This window comes from Schistocerca gregaria, chromosome 3, assembly GCF_023897955.1.
Source record: "Schistocerca gregaria isolate iqSchGreg1 chromosome 3, iqSchGreg1.2, whole genome shotgun sequence".
Classification (NCBI taxonomy): Eukaryota; Metazoa; Arthropoda; class Insecta; order Orthoptera; family Acrididae; genus Schistocerca; species Schistocerca gregaria.
Window position 1 is genome coordinate 38,400,278 of NC_064922.1, and position 20,457 is coordinate 38,420,734.

Below are 20,457 nucleotides of genomic sequence, written 5' to 3' on the forward strand. Positions count from 1 at the left end.
GGCTAATAAGCCAATAACCGATAACTAAAACTTCTTACTGGCCGATTACATCAACTTGGAAGCTTCTTCTGTCTTCTATTGTGGTCTTTTAGTGTCTCCGAATACCATAGCACGCGACATAAGTTTGCAGTCGATAAATGTAACCGTTTGAGAGAGAAAAGCGGCCCAACTGACGATCTGGCATTATTCCCCCGCCGGAGAAACAATGCACTTGACAGTTCGCTTTTTGTCTAGCTAGGTTGGCTATACTGTAATAGCGATGTTGTAACAGCAGCCTCTATACACACAGCAGACGATACAGTTTTCCGTCCCGTCTCGTAAATGCAAGCGATTGAGCAATTGCAATGTATATAAAAACTCGTTTTTAGTTGTACTACAATGACAGGAAGTAAACAACCGTATAATAATGCATGTAAAAGCATAACAATGCGCACCCTTTCGATAACGGAGCATAGAAACACAAAAAACAAGCATCTGACGACTGGTACTTTAAAATCAATAATGTACGTAGTTTACAAAATAAATAATAACCGAGATTGCAATAAATAACCAATATTAGAATTTTTTCACTCACCAATTTACAGCGATAATGGCGCAATTCCATCCAGCTCGCCATCGTCACTGTTGTCCGATTCATCGCTAAAACCGTTTTCATCGTCGTCATCGGCAAGACAAATCATTAATTGTTCAGGCCACTGATAATGCCTTCTATTGTCTGTGCTGCTCGTATAAGCTTCTCGACGTGCTCTACTTTTTTTCTCCGTGAGGCTGCATCCACAGTCACAAGAGCTTCACGCAACAGCTTTTCCACCTCTGCTATTGTAAAGGACTTGTTGTTGTTCCTTACATACATTTTTACGTCACTCCATACTAACTCAATAGGGTTGAAATGGCAGTGATATGGTGGCAGCCTTATTACAGTATGACCCTGCTCCTTGGCAATTTCGTCTACTACGTATGTAGGTGTCGTAGGCTTATTTTCTTTAACGAGAGAATATAACAGAACCTTTGTCATACCCATATCCGCTGCAATATTTCGAGCCTGTAACCACTGCACCATAATTTCTTTCCGATCATTTGTAGTTGGGGCATTGTTCTGTATCACCGAATGATATGGAGCATTGTCCATTACAATTGTTGTAGGGACAAGAAATTGTTTTAAAAGGTTCCTGAACTACTCAACAAATCGTGCGTGATCCATATCTTCATTGTAATCACCAGTCTTTTTTGATCTAAAAACTGAAAGTGCGTCAGGGACAAAACAACTGGAGGAGCCTGCATGGACCACAATTAATCTAGCTCCTCTTCCCGTCGGCTGATGGCCGGTACTGCTGGGTGTGTTATCCCTCCAACATTTACTGACAGCTTCCCCGGCATTAACCCACGTTTCGTCTAGCCAAATTATGGAATGAATGTCTCTGCCCACAATTTTGTGCAAGAAAATGCTACGAGCGGTAACAATATGTGCCCTCTCTAACAGTACTTTGCGTCCGTCTAGCGTTTTGTAACAGAAACCCATATTTTTTAGCACAAATTTTAGTGATGTTTTACCACCCCTGAAGAGTTTACTTTCTTTTAAAGAGATTAATAACTTAGCTACAGTCGGATACTCTTTTCTGCTGTAGTAAGCATAAACATGCCTACGAACTGCATCAGTCTGGAAAGAATCTAAATCTGTGATAGGACTACGCCGCTTTTTCTTCTTTCCCGGGGTTGATAAAAATGTATTATTTGATCCAGACAGCTCGGAGTCGTTACGGCTCACTTCAGTATCTTCAAAGTTTTGTAGTAATACTCCCTTACTTACTACCGTTCTTGCACTAATACCAAGAGTTTTCGACGTACGTTCCACCACTTTGTCGGCAGGAATTGATGGCTGTCCATGAATGCTTACGTAGCTTTTCTCCTGCTCGTAAAACTCACGAGTTCTGCGTAGCAACTCCAGTGCCTGGCTGTTTAGCGGCACCCCTCGACGCAAAGGATTGTCACTAGGTGAACGAAGTCTTTTCGGTGGCATTTTCCAAGTACGTAAACTCACAACGTAACAAAAGTCACAACGATATAGCACACAGTACAACGAAAATACGCGGTAAACAACACACAACTCACGTTGTATACACATTCACTAAACAAAGCCGGCAACGCGGTAACTTTAACGTCACAGCACGTGAGTAGCAGCAGTGCTCACTGCGCTGTGATTGGCTGGCGCCCCACGCTGAACGCCTAGTGCCTATCGTTCTTCACTTGTTACTCTGTTACACTGCCAACTTCATACGCAAACGTCAAGTGCAATGTTTCAACGGCCCGGGTATAAGTCGATTCGATACCACATGACGAAAACGGTGCGATTTCTCAGGTTTTCACTACATGTGGATATTTTTTTCATTCTCTCCTGTAAAGTTTCTCCCAGTCGTTGTTTCCAGCAAAATCGAAAGATCGTCGGTCATGTCCAAGGCACCAAAGCCGGCTAATAAGTCAATAATCAATTACTAGCACATGAATTGTACTGCTTCTTACTGGCCGATTACATCAACTTAGAAGCTTCTTCTGTGTTCTACTGTGGAGCGTTTAGTGTCTCCGCATATCGCGGAACGCGATATAAGTTTGCAGAAGTTAAATGTAACCGTTCTAGTGAGAAACGCGGCCAAAGTGACGAACTGGCATTACGTCGATACGATAGCAAATGACGAAAACGGTGCGAATTCTCAGGTTTTTACAACATTTGGACACTTTTCACATTCTCTCGTTTAACGTGGCTGCCAGTCGTTGTTTCATGCAAAATCTTAGGGTCGTTGGTCATGTCCACGTCACCAAAGCCAGCTAATAAGTCAATAATCGATAACTAAAACTTGAATTGTACTGCTTCTTACTGTTTGATAACATCAACTTAGAAGCTTTTTGTGTGTTCAACTGTTATGTTTTTAGTGCCTCCGCATACCGCAGCACGCCACATAGGTTTGTAGTCGATATATGTAACCGTTTGAGAGAGAAAAGCTTCCAATGCGACGATCTGGCATTCCGTCAATACGATTGCACATGACGAAAACGGTCTGATTCCTCAGACTTTTACTATTTATGGACTCTTTTCACATTCTCTCTTGTAACGTGGCTGCCAGCCGTTGTTACATGCAAAATTTTATGGTCCTCGATCATGTCCAAGACACCAAAGCCGGCTAATAAATCAATAATTGATGAATAAAACTTGATTTGTACTGCTTCTTACTGTTTGATAACATCAACTTAGAAGCTTTTTGTGTGTTCTGCTGTTGTTCTTTTAGCGTCTCCACATACCACAGCACGCCACTTAAATTTGCAGGCGATAAATGTAACCGTTTGAGACAGAAAAACTTCCAATGTGACTATCTGGCATTACGTCGATACGATAGCAAATGACGAAAACGGTGCGATTTCTCAGGTTTTTACTACATATGAACACTTTTCACATTCTCCCGTGCAACGCGGCTGCTAGACCTCCCTTCATGCAAAATCTTAAGGTACTGGCTCATGTCCAATGCACCAAAGCCGGCTAAAAGTAAACAATAGATAATTAAAACTTGAATTTCACTGCTTCTTATTGGCTATTACATCAACTTAGAAGCTTCTTCTGTGTTCTACTGTTGTGCTTTTAGTGTCTCCGCGACATAAGTTTGCAGACGATAGAAGTTACCGTTTGAGAGAGAAAAGCGGCCAATGTGACGATCTGGCATTGCGTCGATACGATAGCAAATGACGAAAACGGTGCAATTTCTCAGGTGTTTAGTACTTATGGACACTTTTCACATTCTCTCGCGTAACGTGGCTGCCAGTCGTTGTTTCATGCAAAATCGTAGGGTCGTTGGTCATGTCAAAGGCACCAAACCCGGCTAATAAGTCAATAATTGATAACTAAAACTGGAATTGTACTGCTTCTTACTGGTGGATTACATGAACTTAGGAGCTTCTTCTGTGTCCTACTGGGGTTCGTTTAGTGACTCCGCATACCGCAGTACGCCACACAAGTTTGCAGACGATAAATGTAACCGTTTGAGAGAGAAAAGCGGCCAATGGGACGATGTGGCATTACGTCGATACGATAGCAAATGACGAGAACAGTGCTATTTCTCAGGTTTTTACTACTTATGGACACGGCTAATAAGTCAATAATCGATAACTAAAACTTGATTGTACTGCTTCTTACTGACCGATAACATCAACTTAGAAATTTCTTGCGAGTTCTACTGTGGTGCTTTTAGTGTCTCCGCATACTGCAGCACGCCACATAGGTTTGCAGACGATATATGTAACCGTTTGAGAGAGAAAAGCTTCCAATGTGACGATTTGGCATTCCGACTATAGGATAGCAAATGACGAAAACGGTTCGATTTCTCACGTTTTTACTATTTATGGACACTTTTCACATTCTCTCGCATAACGTGGCTGCCCCCCCCCCCCCCCCCCCCCCATGAACCATGGACCTTGCCGTTGGTGTGGTGGCTTGTGTGCCTCAACGATACAGATAGCCGTACCGTAGGTACAACCACAACGGATTGGTATCTGTTGAGAGGCCAGACAAACGTGTGGTTCCTGAAGAGGGGCAGCAGCCTTTTCAGTAGTTGCAGGGGCAACAGTCTGGATGATTGACTGATCTGCCCTTGTAACAATAACCAAAACGGCCTTGCCGTCCTGGTACTGCGAACGGCTGAAAGCAAGGGGAAACTACGGCCGTAATCCTTCCCGAGAGCATGCAGCTTTACTGTATGATTAAATGATGATGGCGTCCTCTTGGGTAAAATATTCCGGAGGTAAAATAGCCCCCATTCGGATCTCTGGACGGGGACTACTCAGGAGGATGTCGTTATCAGGAGAAAGAAAACTGGCGTTCTACGGGTCGGAGCGTGTAATGTCAGATCCCTCAATCGGGCAGGTAGGTTAGAAAATTTAAAAAGGGAAATGGATAGGTTAAAGTTAGATATAGTGGGAATTAGTGAAGTTTGGTGGCAGGAGGAACAAGACTTTTGGTCAGGTGAATACAGGGTTATAAACACAAAATCAAATAAGGGTAATGCAGGAGTAGGTTTAATAATGAATAGGAAAATAGGAATGCGGGTAAGCTACTACAAACAGCATAGTGAACGCATTACTGTGGCCAAGATAGATACGAAGCCCACACGTACTACAGTAGTACAAGTTTATATGCCAACTAGCTCTGCAGATGACGAAGAAATTGAAGAAATGTATGATTAAATAGAAGAAATTATTCAGGTAGTGAAGGGAGACGAAAATTTAATAGTCAAGGACGACTGGAAAACGAGTGTAGGAAAAGGGAGAGAAGGAAACGTAGTAGCTGATTATGGATTGGGGCTAAGAAATGAAAGAGGAAGCCGCCTCGTAGAATTTTGTACAGAGCACAACTTAGTCATAGCTAACACTTGGTTTAAGAACCATGAAAGAAGGTTGTATACATGGAAGAACCCTGGAGATACTAAAAGGTATCAGATAGATTATATAATGGTAAGACAGAGATTTAGGAACCAGGTTTTAAATTGTAAGACATTTCCAGGAGCAGATTTGGACTCTGACCACAATCTATTGGTTATGACCTGTAGATTAAAACTGAAGAAACTGCAAAAAGGTGGGAATTTAAGGAGATGGGACCTGGACAAACTGAAAGAACCAGTGGTTGTACAGAGTTTCAGGGAGAGCATAAGGGAACAATTGACAGGAATGGGGGAAAGAAATACAGTAGAAGATGAATGGGTAGCTCTGAGGGATGAAGTAGTGAAGGCAGCAGAGGATCAAGTAGGTAAAAAGACGAGGGCTGGTAGAAATCCTTGGGTAACAGAAGAAATATTGAATTTAATTGGTGAAAGGAGAAAATATAAAAATGCAGTAAATGAAGCAACCAAAAAGGAATACAACCGTCTCAAAAATGAGATCGACAGGAAATGCAAAATGGCTAAGCAGGGATGGCTAGAGGACAAATGTAAGGATGTAGAGGCTTATCTCACTAGGGGTAAGATAGATATTGCCTACAGCAAAATTAAAGAGACATTTGGAGATAAGAGAACCCTTGTATGAACATCAAGAGCTCAGATGGAAACCCAGTTCTAAGCAAAGAGGGGAAAGCAGAAAGGTGGAAGGAGTATATAGAGGGTCTGTACGCAGGCGAAATACTTGAGGGCAATATTATGGAAATTGAAGAGTATGTAGATGAAGATGAAATGGGAGATACGATATTGCGTGAAGAGTTTGACAGAGCACTGAGAGACCTAAGTCGAAACAAGGCTCCAGGAGTAGACAACATTCCATTAGATTTACTGACAGCCTTGGAAGAGCCAGTGCTGACAAAACTCTACCATCTGGTGAGCAAGATGTGTGAGACAGGTGAAATACCCTCAGACTTCAAGAAGAACATAATAATTCCAATCCCAAAGAAAGCAGGTGTTGACAGATGTGAAAATTACCGAACTAATCAGTTTAATAAGTTACAGCTGCAAAATACTAACACGAATACTTTACAGACGAATGGAAATACTAGTAGAAGCCGATCTCGGGGAAGATCAGTTTGGATTCCATAGAAACACTGGAACACGTGAGGCAATACTGACCTTACGACTTATCTTAGAAGAAAGATTAAGGAAAGGCAAACCTATGTTCCTAGCATTTGTAGACTTAGAGACAGCTTTTGACAATGTTGACTGGAATACTCTCTTTCAAATTCTAAAGGTGGCAGGGGTAAAATACAGGGAGCGAAAGGCTATTTACAATTTGTACTGAAACCAGATGGCAGTTATAAGAATCGAGGGACACGAAAGGGAAGCAGTGGTTGGGAAGGGAGTGAGACAGGGTTGTAGCCTCTCCCCGATGTTATTCAATCTGTATATTGAGCAAGCGGTCAAGGAAACAAAAGAAAAATTCGGAGTAGGTATTAAAATCCATGGAGAAGAAATAAAAATTTTGAGGTTCGCCGATGACATTGTAATTCTGTCAGAGACAGCAAAGGACTTGGAAGAGCAGTTGAATGGAATGGACAGTGCCTTGAAAGGAGGATATAACATGAACATCAACAAAAGCAAATCGAGGATAATGGAATGTAGTCGAATTAAGTCGGGTGATGCTGAGGGAATTAGATTAGGAAATGAGACACTTAAAGTAGTAAAGGAGTTTTGCCATTTGGGGAGCAAAATAACTGATGATGGTCGAAGTAGAGAGGATATAAAATGTAGACTGGCAATGGCAAGGAAAGAGTTTCTGAGGAAGAGAAATTTGTTAACATCGAGTATAGATTTAAGTGTCAGGAAGACATTTCTGAAAGTATTTTTATGGAGTATAGCCATGTATGGAAGTGAAAGGTGGACGATAAATAGTTTGGACAAGAAGAGAATAGAAGCTTTTGAAATGTGGTGCTACAGAAGAATGCTGAAGATTACATGGGTAGATCACATAACTAATGACGAAGTGTTGAACAGTGTTGGGGAGAAGAGAAGTTTGTGGCAAACCTTGACCAGAAGAAGGGATCGGTTGGTAGGAAATGTTCTGAGGCAACAGGGGATCACGTATTTAGTATTGGAGGACAGGATGGAAGGCAAAAATCGTTGAGGGAGACCTAGAGATGAAACACTAAGCATATTCAGAAGGATGTAGGTTGCAGTAGGTACTGGGAGATGAAGAAGCTTGCACAGGATAGAGTAGCATGGAGAGCTGCATCAGACCAGTCTCTGGACTGAAGACCACAACAACAACAACAACAACAACGTGGCTGCCAGCCGTTGTTACATGCAAAATCTTATGGTCCTCGGTCATGTCCAAGACACCAAAGCCACCTAATAAGTCAATAATCGATATCTGAAACTTGAATTGTACTGCTCTTTACTGGCCGATTACATAATTTTAGAAGCTTCTTCTGTGTTCTACTATGGTCTTTTTAGTGTGTCCACCTACCGCAGCACGCCACATAGGTTTGCAGACGATATATGTAACCGTTTGAGAGAGAAAAGCTTCCAATGTGACGATCTTGCAATCCGTCGATACGATAGCAAATGAAGAAAGCGGTGCGATTTCTCAGGGTTTTATTACATATGGACCCTCTTCACATTCTCTCGTGCAACGTGACTGCCAGTCGTTGTTTGATGCAGAATCTTAAGGTCGTCGGTCATGTCCAAGGCACCAAATCCACCTAATAAGTCAATAATCGATAGCTAAAACTTGAATTGTACTGTTTCTAACTGACCGATACATCAAGTTAGAAAGTTTCTTGTGTGTTCTACTGTGGTGCTTTTAGTGTCTCCGCATACCGCAGCATCCCACATAAGTTTTCAGACGATAAATGTAATCGTTTGATAGAGAAAAGCGGCCAATGTGACGATCTGGCATTAAGTCGGTTCGATAGCAAATGAAGAAATCGGGTGGATTTCTCAGGTTCTTACTACATATGAACACTTTTCACATTCTCCCGTGCAACGTGGCTGCTAGATCTCCCTTCATACAAAATCGTAAGGTCATAGCTCATGTCCAAGGCACCAAATCCGGCTAAAAAGTCAATAATCGATAACAAACCTTGAATTGTACTGCTTCTTGCTGTCTATTACATCAACTTAGAAGCTTCTTCTGTGTTCTACTATGGTGCTTTTAGTGTCTCCGCATACCGCAGCACGCGACATAGCTTTGCACACGATAAATGTAACCGTTTTCGAGAGAAGAGCGGCCAATGTGACGATCTGGCATTACGTCAATTCGATAGCAAATGACGAAAACGGTCGGATTTCTCAGGTTTTTAATACATATGGACACTTTTCACATTCTTCGTGTAACGTGGCTGCCAGGTCTCGTTTCATGCCAAATCTTAAGGTCGTTGTTCATGTCCCAGGCACCAAAGTTGGCTAATAAGTCAATAATCGATAACTATACTTCAATTGTACTACTTCTTACTGGCCGATTACATCAACTTATAAGCTTCTTCTGTGTTCTACCTTATTGCTATTAGTGCCTCCACGTACCGCAGCACGGAACATAAGTTTGCAGACGATGAAGGTAACCGTTTCAGAGAGAAATGAAAAATTCCGTGTCTGTGTCTACTGCCTGCTCATATTGTTTAAAGCAGGTTGCTCTAAATGCCCAGTGGATCTGATTCCCTTGATACATTCTAAACAAACTCGGAATGGGAAAGACCGAGCTCTGCTTATACTTATAGTCTGGAAAGTTGATATATCTTAGACAGTAAAATATGACTGTAATAGATGTCCACTGAGTATTCCCATTTATACTGAAATTAGCTTTGAACAACAAATTATTAATTGGCCACCTAGTCATGACTCAATAGCTACTAAGATCTTTCACTGGTGAAGGAGGTGACGACGTTGTTATGTCCATTAGAGGCTTCTGTAGCTTGCTGAGAATGATGTAAAATAATTGTGCCATGTGATTTTCTATGGAGTTTCAGAGTATGTTCTATACTGGTGCAGGACATTCATTCCTGCTGTTCTCATTATAGGCAATCCTAGATTCTGAATCTCAAACACCAGAAGATTAGAAACAGCAATGCAACCTCTGTCTTCCTGGCTGTGCACTATTTCAAAGTCTCTTCTCATTGTGCAGTACTTGTAGATTATTGTAAATAGATTATCTGTAATATTTAGAACATCTCATTCTAAACTTTCTAAAGAATGGGTCTTTTCTGTTATGACCATGTCATAACGCCGAGGTCGGCGGTTTTCCCCGAGGTCGGCGTTTTTCCCCCGAGGTCGGCGTTTTTGTCCCGAGGTCGGATCGGCGTTTTGTTTCCCCAGGTCTAGGAAGCTATCGTTATATTGAAAATCGAAACTATTTTCATGTATATCGAACTATACTGATATGTGTTGTCATCTTGAAACATATATCTGACCACTAGATATCGTTATTTATCGAGTTAGCGATATATTTCGATATTTATTTATTTATTTCGTGAATCGTTTTCTTAGAGGTCAGATTTATTTTGAGACATCCATACATATCACATTATCGATTCATTTCGATATACCATTTTATTTCGAGGCCCAGTTTTGTATTGAGCAGTCGATGCTCTGCAAGGTTCGCAGGAGAGCTTCTGTAAAGTTTGGAAGGTAGGAGACGGATACTTGCAGAAGTAAAGCTGTGAGTACCGGGCGTGAGTCGTGATTCGGTAGCTCAGCTGGTAGAGCACTTGCCCGCGAAAGGCAAAGGTCCCGAGTTCGAGTCTCGGTCGGGCACACAGTTTTAATCTGCCAGGAAGTTTCATATCAGCGCACACTCCGCTGCAGAGTGAAAATCTCATTCTGGAAACATAAAATTTATCTTCCATTAACGTAAAATCTATTTTTCAGCGCACTGTAATAAGGACTCACTTCAGATGATTGGACAATTAAAGAGAACTCAAACTGTTATTTTAATAGTATTCGTAGGTCCAATGCAGCATTTACCGTGGACAGTCCCTGAGCCTAGACTGTCAGTTTTATCTAGGCAGCACTACTTTAAAAAAGCACTCCGTCTTCAGGCCACAAGTGGCCAATCAGTACCATCCTACCGCCACGTTATCCTCACTGAGGGTGGAGGAGGAGCTGGCTCTCCCACTCGTTGTGGTAGTTTCCTTTGACTGGAGCCGCTACTATTCGGTCGAGTAGTTCCTCAACTGGCATCGCAAGGCTGAGTGCAACCCGAAAAATGGCAACAGCACATCGCGGCCCAGTTGGTCACCCATCCAAGTGCCGACCTCGCCCGATAGTGCTAAACTTCAGTAATCAGACGGGAACCGGTGTATCCACTGCGGCAAGGCCGTGGCCCCTACCACATTTACAAGATATTTTTGATCGTAGATCAGGTCCGATGGCTCGAAAGAATGGACGTTTACCATGTTATGCACATTTATATTTTCACTACGTCGACACAAATGGTCCAATTTCGACCATAGGTGATGGTAGCTATAATGATCGTGCCAAGCATTCCGTGTACATTAGTTGCACCCAAGTGTGTGGGCATCACAGCATTCGTGACATTTAAATTTGTTACTTCTTTGCTACTATATTCGCAATAAATTTCGCAGACAGTATCCGCATATGACGCTGAACGTACCTACAAAATTATATCATTGTACGACACATGTTTCAGGAGATACGTTATAAAAATTCAGGACAAGCCAGACGCTGCATTGTACGGGCGTGGACGCACAGCTGTAAATAAATGCCTGGTCAACGCCATGCTTTTCCGCTAGTCATCTATAAAGATAAAAAATCCCCAATATTGTCCACCAGCGTATTTTTCAAAAACCTTTATTTTGTCATCCATTATTTTCCTGTAAAAATCGAAAATACCGTGTATCATTGTGTTTTTAAAAATCGTCTCTTATTGTCATCTCTTTTTATGTATTTTAAGCCATCTATCGCTTGTGTAACCTGTGGCTACAAGTCCATTCCCTTTATGGGGGAATCGAAATAATACACAACGGAAAAAAGTGTGGGCCAATTTCTTCCTCATTTTTCGGAACTTCTGATAATAGTAAATCGTTGGCTTTTTGAGGGCGTGGTAGGTAGATACAAGAGATTAGTGTAAGATTAGAATTTGGGTCAAATATAGTGCCAGGAACTTCTGTTTCTATCTGGCTAGCTTCAGAGTACTTCACCGTCTACTAAGTGATGCGTTTCAATGTGAATGGTGTGTTCTGTGCTAGGTCTACCCTTTACTGCACAATGCTGTTCCTTCGATGCTATTAAAACCAGGATGTTATCAAAACATATGCACAGTGGCAGACTGGAATCTGCAGAAATATTTCCAGTGGAGGGGAGTGCGGGAGGCGCGTCGGGGCTGGAGTGCATGATTCTGAAACTGGCACTGTGTGTACAAATCAGCTGGTCAGTGCAACAAGCTGCATGACCCTAACTCTATAAGCGCTACAACTGGTCAAAGCTAAGGTTTAGCAGTATTGTGGAGAAGTCTTATCTGGAAGAGTATGAGTATACTGTAACGAATAAAACCTCTTTACTCCAGATTCCAGGGAGGGTTGGGGGCTATGGGTGAAAGTGCCCCTTTGCCTCTTCTCCCCTCCCCACCTCCTCCCCTCCCCCTCGAGGACGCCAATGGCTGGCCCGTTCATTTTGAGAACATCAGAGCTGCAGTAACCTTCCTGAAAAACTGTTCTAGATGTCTAAATCTACATCCATACTAGGCACGCTACCTGACGGTCTGTGGCGGAGGGTACTCTATCGGTTCTCCCTTCTATTCCAGTCTCATATTGTACGTGGAAAGAAGGATTGTCGGTATGCTTCTGTGTGGGCTCTAATCTCTCTGATTTTATCCTCATGGTATCTTCGCTAGATATACGTAGAAGGGAGAAATATACTGCTTGACTCTTCGGTGAAGGTATGTTCTCGAAACTTTATCAAAAGCCCGTACCGGGCTACTGAGCGTCTCTCCTGCAGAGTCTTCCACTGGAGTTTATCTGTCATCTCCGTAACGCTTTCGCGATTACTAAATGATCCTGTAGCGAAGCGCGCTGCTCTCCGTTGGATCTTCTCTCTCTCTTCTATCAACCCTATCTGGTACGGATCCCACACTGCTGAGCAGTATTCAAGCAGTGGGCGAACAAGCGTATTGTAACCCACTTCCTCTGTTGTCGGATTGCACTTGTCTACATTGAGATTCAATTGCCATTCCGTGCACCATGCGTCAATTGCGCGTCAATCTTACCACGCAGAACTCCAGTGGGAATGTCGGTTATCGCTGAAACAACTGGTTTTCGGCTCACTTTAACCTAATTGTTAAAGCCCGTCACTATTCCAGTGCTTGTAATAACCGATTTTCAGTCTTTTATTTACATTATTTCCTCTAGTAAACGTAGGAATCCTACAAAGATTTAAAAAATTTGACTTTCTCAGTTTCTTGATAAATGGAATCAACACGTAAAATTAAATACTTTTATGATGACCTGCAGCCGTCCAGAACGAAATTAGAATTATATTAATACGGTCAGCTGCTCTCGGGTGTCGATATACATCAACGGGGACAGGTGACAATGTGTGCCCCGTCTGGGACTAAAGCCCGGGATCTCTTGCTTACATGGCAGACGCTCTGTCCATCTGAGCCACCGAGGGCACAGACTGCAGGGACTATCTCGCACAGGCCTCCCGCGAGACTCACATAGTATGTGCACACACTACATTCGTAGTGTCCCACACCAACACACTCATTACTCGTGGAAGACATTCTTACCAAGTGCCGTAACAGTTCGGGGAATACGTGTGCATCTTCACAGAAGAAGGTCATGGCTGGTATTGCCAGAACCATATACGTATATGGATATGGTGTCTGTTCTTTCGGACATAATTTAAAATAAATAGTCAAATAAAACTTTGTCAGCTGTTCGCTGCTTCTCTCAAAATATGGCGAGTGCTTCCGTACTACAGAAAACTGCCAGTATTCTCCTACTGATTTTAGTTTTTAGAAGCTCTGCTCAAAAATTATATTGTAATCGGTTATCACAGCACTATGCGGGAGTTACGTATAGTCCTGCAATAAAGGGTGAATACTTCGGCTGGAGAACTCTTTTTCGTTTTAATTTCTCTGTTTTCAAGGGCTACAAGCAGATAACGGCATACTACGTAGACACAGGCAGCAGATCAGGCACTTTCTATTTCTATCCCGGAAATTTTAACTTTTTTCCTTGTATGATGTTTCAAGTCGACCAAATCAACCCATGTGCTTCACTCGTTACCGCATATCGTAAAATACTTCCAGACTTCCAGATGGTGCCATTCTGTGTTACAACTGACGTTCGACAACAGCGAGAAACTGCGTCCAGTCTCGCGCACTGCTTGTATAACAGGCACAATATTGTCTCGGCAATGCTGGACCAATCCATTTGTTGCTCGTTTCTGTCAGCAGTGTTATTAAAGTGGCATACATCACTTTTCCCATTTTTCTGTAATAACGCAGTATTTCAGAGCTATGGAAATCTTACGAATAAAAATTACTCGTCTTTTTTAAAAAAAGGTTTACTTGAAAACTAAAAATTTTACGGCGGCTGCTGTGGCTAATCGATATATCTGTTTTTACGTGGTTATCAGGAAAAAAAAAAGATACTTGTTATAACCGAGAGCAAACAAATACCGAAAGACATGGGTAATTCAGAACTAAAATACCCATATCGTTTTAACCGATCGGTTTTTCTATCTCTGAAGTGCAGTGTCGCCATAGAAAAGTGTGTCGTTCCATCACTGTCCATAGCAACTTTGAGATATGTAAGTGTTTATGAGCAATATCGGCAAATAGAAACACGAAGAGGTAATAAGCATCTGAGCGATAGAATTTATTTCCCGATCAGAAAAGTCGAGTGACAGACAAGACTGAATCACTGTAATAGAAGTTATATGGAAAGCTGTGTAAAGGAAAATTTCCAGTTCTTTCGTGGATTCCAAAATTGAAGCAAATTCCGGGACATCAAGGTGACATAGTCTTATACGGATAGTATTCCATGACTAACGTAATTGGCCCACATACTATACTGGTATACGGATAATATTACACGACTAACGTAATTTACCTGAAATAATTTACAAACATCTTACTATAACATTCGCTACTACTCATTACGCTAATTCACCTTCAGCCATTAAGCGCAAGCGCAGATCTCAGTTATGATACGTGCGCCATCCAAAAATTTATCAAGGTAGTAACTCAACACAACTACAAATGATCATTGTGTGTAAAATAAATAGAACACTTCATAAGAAGAACATGACAGGTTTGAATCATTCCCACCGCAAAGGATGAAAAATTCAGGCTCGCACACAAGACCACTTGATAACTAACCAGAAATTCAGATTAGTTGTAGCTTTGGTGACAATCGCCATTTTTACATTTTCCCCGTAAACTAGATAATTATGAAACGTTAGCAACTACTCTAAAATATCTGCGGCAACGACCTTGCCCCTGAGGTTGCATTGGTTCACGTGAGATCACCGAAGTTAAGTGCGTTGTCGGACGTGGTCGGCACTTGAATGGGTGGTCATCCAGGCCGCCATGCGCTCTTGCCATTTTTCGGGGTGCACTCAGCCTCGTGGTGCCAATCGAGGAGCTACTCGACCGAATAGTAGCGGCTCCGGTCAAAGAAAACCGCCATAACGACGGGGAGAGCAGTGTGCTGACCCCACGCCCCTCCTGTTCGCATCCTCCACGGATGATGACGCAGCGGTCGGATGGTCCCGTCCCAGTAGGCCACTCGTGGACTGAAGACGGAGTGCTTACAAAGCAACTACTCTCCAGTGCATGGCCGTACTACTGAGACCTTGATGCCTGGCATCAACAACAGGTAGCAGCACACGAGGTTGGCTTACGCCTACTGCCGAATTTTGCGATCTGTCGTAAGCCTGCGTAAGCACGTGGGGCTTTCCGTCTTAAGTGCAAGCATATCCATTGCGTGTTCTGCCGCGCGACTTGAGTGGAATATTTCATTATTTCTGAAATTTTATAGAAATGTTTTTCGTTGTATATCCTCTCCATCGGTACTGAATTTACTGTAAAATTACTTGCTCACTTTTCGGAACTTCCGTTCATGGTAAATCGATATTATTAGAAGCCGTGGTAGACACGAGTCTAGTGTGCTTCACCTTCAGCACCTTCTGTGTCAGTCTCGGTTCCTATGTCGCTGATTTCACAACTAGCAGTTCGTTGTCTACTGAGTATACTGTCTCTTGTACGACACTATCCCTCCTACACTGAAAGGGGGAGACACAGGAAATTATAGGATTTTTGAAACATGTAGCTATTAAGGTAATTTTGAAGCTAGGCATACGAAAATTTGTATCTGGTTTCTAGGTCAGAAATAAAGAAATATGTGTTCCATTATTACTGGGAATGAAGTGAAATAGCGGGTGAACATTTTATTTTGAGATAAATAATTATGGAATAACTATGAAAGTATTTTTAAGGCTACATCTACGAAAATTGGTATTTGACTTCAAGGTTACAAATAAGAAAATACGTGTTTTAGTGTTTTTGGAAGTTCAACCCCTAAGGGGATGAAATAGAGTGAGCTGGTGCGTTTCTGGCGCCAGTTTCCATCGATCGTTGCTTCGATCTTTGAGTCGCGGTCCAGAGGACACTGCTCCCTAAGCGACTGTAGTAGTTCTCTGCACGGACCCACATCGGGCTTACCGCGCTTACACTGGACACAGTTGCCAACAAATCTCCTGACATCGCGATATAGGTTGGGCCAAAACATGTGTTCCCGAACTCGGTTCTAGGTCTTGTATAGCGCCAAATGACCCCCGACCACCGAATCGTGGATATATCATGCTAACTCGTTCCTGTGGAATAGAGACCTTCACTTCACCACGGTTGTCTCCCCCTTTACACAAGAGCCCCCCGCCCCCCGAAGGCAACAGGGCAACAGCCAGTAACGACGTCGCCATCCGCCTACTGCTGCCTATTCGGTCCCCACCTGGGGTCCACAGCCTGTTTGCCGGCTGAGTCGCAGAAGAAACCGGGTGTCTCGGAGAGAAGGAAATTCGCTCCAAGATCCGGCTCCACGTGGCCCTTGCCTTCCCCAGACTCTCCCGCGAACATACGGCTAAGAGCGTCGCCAATTCATTGTCTCTGCCCCTAATATGCGGAACCTGGAGATAAATCTTGTCATCTTAACTTCGTCATGACTTTTAGCGAACTTATTAATCAAAGTTTAAGGGCTGGCACTGGGCAAGTAACTGACGGAGGCTCATTTGTTTCAGTTCAGTTTTAATGCTCACCTTCTCTCCAGATAAGGTTGTGTAGTATATGTCTCAGAAAACTCTCTACCCTTGATGTGTGTTGTGTTAGAGATAATTGGCAGCGGTCGACGCTAGCATACTGGGAACAGAGCACCACGGCGGCAGAGAGATGTTTAAGGCCATGTCCTCTCCTTTACATATTCGGTTATGTTGTCACTTTCGCGTGATTCCATCGTTCCGGTGGAGAACTATAGCATCCAAAGTTCAATTGCATTGTCAAGTTGAGTATATTTCTATGTCACTCCCTGTCTCGTGGATCTCTCGTATTGATTTGAATCCTTGGTCTGCTCGCGTCTATCGCCAATTCACACGAAATATTGAAGCAACCTTATTTTAAGGGAATTGTCATATGGTCATGTTCTAGTTGTAATCATTCTAAGAATATTGTTGATTAATCAATTGAGTAAGTAAATTTGAAGGTCGGTTTGGTCAAAATTAAAGTACCTCCTTAATTGCTTTAATCATTTGTATATAGTTTTGTTATGGAAAGTTGGGTAGCCAAACGTTAAAAAATCTGTTTCTTAGGCTTAATCTGTTTCTCTGCTGATTGGAAGTAATGAGAGTTCTGCTGCGCATTCTATGCACATTTGTACTATTTAAGTAAAGCCTTTCCTAAGTATATTTACCTAGTCATATCCAAATTTGAAGTTTAACGGGTCTTGTTCCATGTAAAGAAATTTATTTATTATTTGTCCATCTGATCTGGCCTTATAAGGCAATCTATTGTATTTTTGTGATTGTGATTTTATAATGCTTTTGATTGTAATAAAATGTGTAGCAACTACAACGGATTACTATTGTGATTTTGGTGTGTCACTACCACAATCCCATTACATAGAGGATGAAATGTTTCATGAAATATTTAATTATGAAAGCATTTTTAAAGCTAAATATATTTAAACCTGAATTTGGCTTCTCGGTTGAAGTAAAAATAAAAAAAAATTACATGTCTCACTGTTTTTGATACATTCAATTCATAAGGAGGGGGAATATAGGATGAAATGTTTTATGAAAATAATTCAGTGTGAAAGAATTTTTAAAGATAAATCTATGGAAATTCTGTTATTGAAATATACGTGTTTCACTGTTTTTGGAACTACAACCTCCAAGGAGATGCGATAGGGGCACATGTATCCACTCACTCATCGCCTTCCAGCCCAACCTGCAAAGTATACAGACTTGAAATTTGATGAAGGTGTAAATATTACGCTGAAAGCACCATTTAAGAAGAGATTTTTCGAAATTCCACTCCTAAGGGGGTGAAATATGGGTTGAAAAGTTTTTTTTAAAAAAAATATGTCCCTATGTCACTGTTGAAGCTAGAACTACAAAACTACGAAAATTGACATTTGGTTTCTCAGCCAGAAACAAAAAAAAAGGTTTTTATCATTTTCCGAAATTCTTTCATTGGGGGGGGGGGGATAGAATAAATAGTGAAGGTTTTTTGAAAATAAATCATTATTAAAGAACTACTAAAGCATTGTTAAAGTTACATCTATGAAAATAGGTAATTGACTTCTCAGTTGGATGTAAAAAGAATGTGTTTCGTTGCTTTTGGAAATTTAACTCATTAATAGAGTGAAATAGGGGATGAAAAGTTTTATGAAATATTTCACTATGAAAGCATTTTTAGAATTAAATGGATGAAGATTTGAATTTGGCTCCTTGGTTCTAAATAGAAGAATACATGTTTAATTGTTTTTGAAAACCTAACTCCTAAAGGGTGTGAGATGTTTCTCAAAATGGTTCATTATGAAAGCATTACTAAATATATCTGACAATTCGTATTCGGCTCCTCTGTTAGAATTTTTAAAAACTATGTGTTTCAGTGGTTTTGGAACTTCGATAGTAAGGGGATGAAAATTTTAATGAAATATTTATTGCTTTATATTAAAATATGTTAAATCGGCATCTATGAAAACCGGTATTTCACTTCTCAGTTATATAAAAGAAATATGTGTTGCGGAATGAAAGATTCTATGGAGATATCACCACAAGAATACAAACGGCTTGATTAACAAAAACCTTCGACTCCAGCTGTCGGCATTGTTTTTTGGTCATTCAGTAAAAGACCATGCTTCAATGGCGTTAAGTTTAGAAAGTGTTGCAGTTGATAAAAGACATAAAAAACGATTAAAGAAAAAAAATCTTTGAAGACCATAAACGGTCTACGCAAGTAAAGAAGCGGATGATAAGTTAGCTCTTTATGCAAATGAGTTGGTCACTTTAAGTTAAGAGACATGTCATGCACCAGGAACCAAATATTATAGTTGCTACGATTGGCTAACGGAAAAGTTTTGCAGAATCACGGGAAATCACTTCTGCAAGTGGCTGAGAATCTCGTAATGGATAAAAATTCTGTACTGAGAATTCCAAGGTGGGAGATGCAAATTCCTCGATTAGGAATTGTTAATCCACATGTGAAACCTGAGTACATAATCCCTGTGACATTTTATCAACGGTGTTCCATAGGGACAGGTTCTCATCCAAAAAGTTCGAAAATTCAATTTCTTTGTAGTTGCATTTTTTTTAAGGTGTACTTGTCCAGACTCTTGGAACGGAAAAGTTTTTTTTTTTAATCCGTGCTTTAAAAAAGTTTCTACAGCAATTGTTTGAAGCAGTGTCACGACTGCCATGAGCCGCGCGGGGTATCCGCCATGTCTCAAACGCCTTGTCACGGTTCGCGCGGCTCCCCCCGTTGGAGGTTCGAGTCCTCCCTTGGGCATCGTTGTGTGTGTTTGTTGTCCTTAGCATAAGTTAATGTAAGTAGTGTGTAAGCACAGGGACTGATGGTTCAAATGGCTCTGAACACTATGGGACTTAACAATTGAGGTCATCAGTCCTCTAGAACTTAGAACGACTTAAACCTAACTAACCTAAGGACATCACACACATCCATACTCGAGGCAGTATTTGAACCTGCGACCGTAGCGGTCGCACGGCTCCCGACTGAAGCGCCTAGAACCGCTCGGCCACATAGGCCGGTCTACCATGTATTCTAGAGAAGCTGCCCGGTCGTCAGTGGCGCCTGTTCTTTCGAGAACAGTTACTATCTTCATATATATGGTTAAACGTTACCCAGCCATTGACCTTCGTCTGTGCGAATGCGCACAGATTGCCCGAAATCTTACGGGAATCGTCACCTTAGTGTGGGCCAGTATTGAGTGGATGGGCAAACACCTATTACGTACATTACGTTTGCGGATTGTGGCCGGTTGGAAATGTGAGTCTCACGGGAAGCGTGTAAGGGATAAATGCCTGCAGTCGCGGTATTCATCTGTGTCCTCGGTGGCTCAAATGGATAGAGCGTCTGCCATGTAAGCAGGAGATCCCGGGTTCGAGTCCCGGTCGGGGCACACATTTTCAGCTGTCCCCATCGAAGTGTATCAACAACACCTGTCGGCAGCTGAGGGTTTCAATTAACTATCAATTGTGAAGGGGATTCGAAGAACCCTTTGCCAGGCACTTAAATGTGATTTGCAGAGTATCCATATAGATGTAGATCAAAGCTCGTCCCGTGACGCACGTCCACAAAATGATTCATACTGCAAACATACTCGCCGATAACACTGACGAATAACGAGTGCTGCATATCCAGGTTAGACAGATCGGCTTTTCCTGCCAAGAAGAACAGGGAGTTGCTATCTAGGAACAATTCCAGCCAGAGGAAGGGTTGAAAAGTGCTCCTTGGATTGCACACTAAACGTAA

The 20,457-nt window shown here is 41.9% G+C and overlaps 1 non-coding gene across 1 annotated transcript; it reads left to right on the forward strand.

Moving 5' to 3' along the window:
• Window positions 1-20,030: 20,030 nt before the first annotated feature.
• On the forward strand, window positions 20,031-20,104 carry Trnat-ugu (transfer RNA threonine (anticodon UGU)). The gene has a single exon. It is a non-coding gene; the product is annotated as a tRNA-Thr (tRNA).
• The last annotated feature ends 353 nt before the right edge of the window (window positions 20,105-20,457 follow it).